At 44.5% G+C, this 6,000-nt stretch overlaps 1 protein-coding gene across 1 annotated transcript in view; it reads right to left on the bottom strand.

The window, feature by feature from the left end:
- agap1 (ArfGAP with GTPase domain, ankyrin repeat and PH domain 1) overlaps positions 1–6,000 on the bottom strand; it is a gene marked incomplete at its 5' end in the record, with an annotated part of 91,647 nt that overhangs the window by 29,406 nt on the left and 56,241 nt on the right. The window lies entirely within an intron of this gene.

Below are 6,000 nucleotides of genomic sequence, written 5' to 3'. Positions count from 1 at the left end.
ACCAGTCCAGACAGAGTAAACCAGTCCAGTTAGAGTAAACCAGTCCAGTCAGAGTAAACCAGTCCAGTTAGAGTAAACCAGTCCAGTTAGAGTAAAACCAGTCCAGTTAGAGTAAACCAGTCCAGTCAGAGTAAACCAGTCCAGTCAGAGTAAACCAGTCCAGACAGAGTAAACCAGTCCAGACAGAGTAAACCAGTCCAGACAGAGTAAACCAGTCCAGTCAGAGTAAACCAGTCCAGACAGAGTAAACCAGTCCAGACAGAGTAAACCAGTCCAGTCAGAGTAAACCAGTCCAGTCAGAGTAAACCAGTCCAGTCAGAGTAAACCAGTCCAGACAGAGTAAACCAGTCCAGTTAGAGTAAACCAGTCCAGTCAGAGTAAACCAGTCCAGACAGAGTAAACCAGTCCAGTCAGAGTAAACCAGTCCAGTTAGAGTAAACCAGTCCAGTTAGAGTAAACCAGTCCAGTCAGAGTAAACCAGTCCAGACAGAGTAAACCAGTCCAGTCAGAGTAAACCAGTCCAGACAGAGTAAACCAGTCCAGTCAGAGTAAACCAGTCCAGTCAGAGTAAACCAGTCCAGTCAGAGTAAACCAGTCCAGACAGAGTAAACCAGTCCAGTCAGAGTAAACCAGTCCAGTCAGAGTAAACCAGTCCAGACAGAGTAAACCAGTCCAGTTAGAGTAAACCAGTCCAGTCAGAGTAAACCAGTCCAGACAGAGTAAACCAGTCCAGTCAGAGTAAACCAGTCCAGTTAGAGTAAACCAGTCCAGTTAGAGTAAACCAGTCCAGTCAGAGTAAACCAGTCCAGACAGAGTAAACCAGTCCAGTCAGAGTAAACCAGTCCAGACAGAGTAAACCAGTCCAGTTAGAGTAAACCAGTCCAGTTAGAGTAAACCAGTCCAGACAGAGTAAACCAGTCCAGTCAGAGTAAACCAGTCCAGACAGAGTAAACCAGTCCAGTTAGAGTAAACCAGTCCAGTTAGAGTAAAACCAGTCCAGTCAGAGTAAACCAGTCCAGTCAGAGTAAACCAGTCCAGTCAGAGTAAACCAGTCCAGTTAGAGTAAAACCAGTCCAGTCAGAGTAAACCAGTCCAGTCAGAGTAAACCAGTCCAGACAGAGTAAACCAGTCCAGTCAGAGTAAACCAGTCCAGACAGAGTAAACCAGTCCAGTCAGAGTAAACCAGTCCAGTCAGAGTAAACCAGTCCAGTCAGAGTAAACCAGTCCAGTTAGAGTAAACCAGTCCAGTCAGAGTAAACCAGTCCAGTTAGAGTAAACCAGTCCAGTCAGAGTAAACCAGTCCAGTCAGAGTAAACCAGTCCAGTTAGAGTAAACCAGTCCAGTCAGAGTAAACCAGTCCAGTTAGAGTAAACCAGTCCAGTCAGAGTAAACCAGTCCAGTCAGAGTAAACCAGTCCAGTCAGAGTAAACCAGTCCAGTCAGAGTAAACCAGTCCAGTCAGAGTAAACCAGTCCAGTTAGAGTAAACCAGTCCAGTCAGAGTAAACCAGTCCAGTTAGAGTAAACCAGTCCAGTTAGAGTAAACCAGTCCAGTCAGAGTAAACCAGTCCAGTTAGAGTAAACCAGTCCAGACAGAGTAAACCAGTCCAGTTAGAGTAAACCAGTCCAGTTAGAGTAAACCAGTCCAGACAGAGTAAACCAGTCCAGTCAGAGTAAACCAGTCCAGACAGAGTAAACCAGTCCAGTTAGAGTAAACCAGTCCAGTTAGAGTAAAACCAGTCCAGTCAGAGTAAACCAGTCCAGTCAGAGTAAACCAGTCCAGTCAGAGTAAACCAGTCCAGTTAGAGTAAAACCAGTCCAGTCAGAGTAAACCAGTCCAGTCAGAGTAAACCAGTCCAGACAGAGTAAACCAGTCCAGTCAGAGTAAACCAGTCCAGACAGAGTAAACCAGTCCAGTCAGAGTAAACCAGTCCAGTCAGAGTAAACCAGTCCAGACAGAGTAAACCAGTCCAGTTAGAGTAAACCAGTCCAGTTAGAGTAAACCAGTCCAGACAGAGTAAACCAGTCCAGTCAGAGTAAACCAGTCCAGACAGAGTAAACCAGTCCAGTTAGAGTAAACCAGTCCAGTTAGAGTAAAACCAGTCCAGTCAGAGTAAACCAGTCCAGTCAGAGTAAACCAGTCCAGTCAGAGTAAACCAGTCCAGTTAGAGTAAAACCAGTCCAGTCAGAGTAAACCAGTCCAGTCAGAGTAAACCAGTCCAGTCAGAGTAAACCAGTCCAGACAGAGTAAACCAGTCCAGTCAGAGTAAACCAGTCCAGTCAGAGTAAACCAGTCCAGTCAGAGTAAACCAGTCCAGTCAGAGTAAACCAGTCCAGTCAGAGTAAACCAGTCCAGTTAGAGTAAACCAGTCCAGTCAGAGTAAACCAGTCCAGTCAGAGTAAACCAGTCCAGTCAGAGTAAACCAGTCCAGTTAGAGTAAACCAGTCCAGTCAGAGTAAACCAGTCCAGTTAGAGTAAACCAGTCCAGTCAGAGTAAACCAGTCCAGTCAGAGTAAACCAGTCCAGTCAGAGTAAACCAGTCCAGTCAGAGTAAACCAGTCCAGTCAGAGTAAACCAGTCCAGTTAGAGTAAACCAGTCCAGTCAGAGTAAACCAGTCCAGTTAGAGTAAACCAGTCCAGTCAGAGTAAACCAGTCCAGTTAGAGTAAACCAGTCCAGTCAGAGTAAACCAGTCCAGTTAGAGTAAACCAGTCCAGTCAGAGTAAACCAGTCCAGTCAGAGTAAACCAGTCCAGTCAGAGTAAACCAGTCCAGTCAGAGTAAACCAGTCCAGTCAGAGTAAACCAGTCCAGTTAGAGTAAACCAGTCCAGTCAGAGTAAACCAGTCCAGTTAGAGTAAACCAGTCCAGTCAGAGTAAACCAGTCCAGTCAGAGTAAACCAGTCCAGTTAGAGTAAACCAGTCCAGTCAGAGTAAACCAGTCCAGACAGAGGGAGGACTACAGACCTGATTTCTTGAATAAAGATAAAATGTCATAAAGAACTATCTTCTTGGGACAATGAACATCAAAACGTGATGTCATGTTGAACGATGAAGATGAAGAAGACGTTCCTGTGGCTCCACTAGAGACTCCTCCGTGGGGGGGGGGGGGTCCACAGAGGGCGGCCCCCCCTCATGAATTACTCTGACACCAGATACTTCACCTGCTCGCCCGGCGTGACAGGCGGCGGCCCGCCGGCCGAGCGCGCTCGCTGCTTCATGGCTAAATTGGGAAGACTGTTACTAATCGCTTATTGAATAATGAAAGTGACACAGCTGATAAAAGATTTCAATACGGTGGATTATTTATAATAGTTCACTTAAAGCCTCTCTCCGGCTGACTAATAAGGGGGCGAGGACGACGGGCTCGGGGAGCGTCTGACAACCGCAGGAAAAAATAATCATAAAATACATGAAGGAGACTGAGGGTTAAAGAACAGTCAGCGCATAAAGAAATACAGGAGGAAATAAAGAAAGACAATGAACAACAGAAGACCATTACACAATAAACAGGAACAGGAAACAAGAGACCAGGAAATGTGAAAGAAAACAGAAGAAAGGAGCGAGACGAGAAAGGAAGATGAGATAAGATAAAACAAGGGAAGGAGGTAGACAAAGGAGGACAAGGAGATGAGGTGGTAGGAGACAGGAGAGGAAACGAAAGCAGGCGAAGCGTCTATCCGTCACTCAGACAGCCACTTGCCTTGTCAGCTGCTTGATGCCTCCGTGATGGAGAGACGAACATTACACATCTGCTGCCGCCGACACATCTGTTCAAGCAGCGACGGTGAGAGCCGGGAAATCTGGCTTCATATATGTATAAATATATGTACATAAATATGTATATTTATTATATACAGTGTGAGGGAGACGACACTTCTGATTGGATTAAGAATCGCGAGGTTATGTATTATTTATCTTCTGCATTACTGTGAGTTTCTACGTGATACTCAGCTGTATGTTCTTATTATTAAAAACAGTTATTCTGTAATGTTGCTGACAAACAAACCAAAGACGTGATCTCCTCAGTGGAGGAAACCAGACCTGAACACCCAGCTCCATCCAACAAAAGGACCACGAATAAAGACCAACACACACGCTCATAAGATGTTTAAATGCTGATTAAAGCTGCCTTCCTTCCTTTCTTTCATTGTTACTGAGCTTCCAGATCGTCAGGATTGACGCCATGAATCAGAGTGTGGTAACTATGCTTCACTACGTATCCTTTAAATCAACACGTGTGTCAGCGGTTCAGGTCTTTACTTCCCGCCTTTTACTTCCCGAATTTTACTTTCCGCCTTTTACATCCCATCTATTACCACCTGTCTTACCTTCCCGCCTTTACTTCCCGCCCATTACCACCCGTCTTTTACTTCCTGTCTTTTACTTCCCATCTATTACCACCTGTCTTTTACTTCCCGCCTTTACTTCCCATCTTTTACTTCCTGTCTTTACTTCCCGTCTATTACCACCTGTCTTTACTTCCCATCTATTACCACCTGTCTTACCTTCCCGCCTTTACTTCCCATCCATTACCACCCGTCTTTTACTTCCTGTCTTTACTTCCCGTCTATTACCACCTGTCTTTTACTTCCCGCCTTTACTTCCCATCTGTTACCACCTGTCTTTTACTTCCTGTCTTTACTTCCCGTCTATTACCACCTGTCTTTACTTCCCGTCTATTACCACCTGTCTTTTACTTCCTGCCTTTACTTCCCATCTATTACCACCTGTCTTTTACTTCCCATCTATTACCACCTGTCTTTTACTTCCCGCCTTTACTTCCCATCTATTACCACCTGTCTTTACTTCCCGTCTATTACCACCTGTCTTTTACTTCCTGTCTTTACTTCCCGTCTATTACCACCTGTCTTTTACTTCCTGTCTTTACTTCCCATCTATTACCACCTGTCTTTTACTTCCTGTCTTTACTTCCCGTCTATTACCACCTGTCTTTTACTTCCTGTCTTTACTTCCCGTCTATTACCACCTGTCTTTTACTTCCTGTCTTTACCACTTGTCTTTACTGCCCGTCTATTACCACCTGTCTTTTACTTCCTGTCTTTACTTCCCGTCTATTACCACCTGTCTTTTACTTCCTGTCTATTACCACCTGTCTTTTACTTCCTGTCTTTACCACCTGTCTTTTACTTCCTGTCTTTACTTCCCATCTATTACCACCTGTCTTTTACTTCCCGTCTATTACCACCTGTCTTTTACTTCCTGTCTTTACTTCCCGTCTATTACCACCTGTCTTTTACTTCCCATCTATTACCACCTGTCTTTTACTTCCTGTCTTTACTTCCCGTCTATTACCACCTGTCTTTTACTTCCTGTCTTTACTTCCCGTCTATTACCACCTGTCTTTTACTTCCTGTCTATTACCACCTGTCTTTTACTTCCTGTCTTTACTTCCGGTCTATTACCACCTGTCTTTTACTTCCTGTCTTTACCACCTGTCTTTACTGCCCGTCTATTACCACCTGTCTTTTACTTCCTGTCTTTACCACCTGTCTTTTACTTCCTGTCTTTACCACCTGTCTTTACTGCCCGTCGATTACCACCTGTCTTTTACTTCCTGTCTTTACTTCCCGTCTATTACCACCTGTCTTTTACTTCCTGTCTTTACTTCCCGTCTATTACCACCTGTCTTTTACTTCCTGTCTTTACTTCCCATCTATTACCACCTGTCTTTTACTTCCTGTCTTTACTTCCCGTCTATTACCACCTGTCTTTTACTTCCTGTCTTTACTTCCCATCTATTACCACCTGTCTTTTACTTCCTGTCTTTACTTCCCGTCTATTACCACCTGTCTTTTACTTCCCATCTATTACCACCTGTCTTTTACTTCCCGTCTATTACCACCTGTCTTTACTTCCCGTCTATTACCACCTGTCTTTTACTTCCTGTCTATTACCACCTGTCTTTTACTTCCTGTCTATTACCACCTGTCTTTTACTTCCTGTCTTTACTTCCGGTCTATTACCACCTGTCTTTTACTTC

Source organism: Melanostigma gelatinosum (assembly GCF_949748355.1).
Source record: "Melanostigma gelatinosum genome assembly, chromosome: 24".
Classification (NCBI taxonomy): domain Eukaryota; kingdom Metazoa; phylum Chordata; class Actinopteri; order Perciformes; family Zoarcidae; genus Melanostigma; species Melanostigma gelatinosum.
Note: the sequence above shows the minus strand (reverse complement) of the source record. Positions and strands in the feature narration are given on the sequence as shown.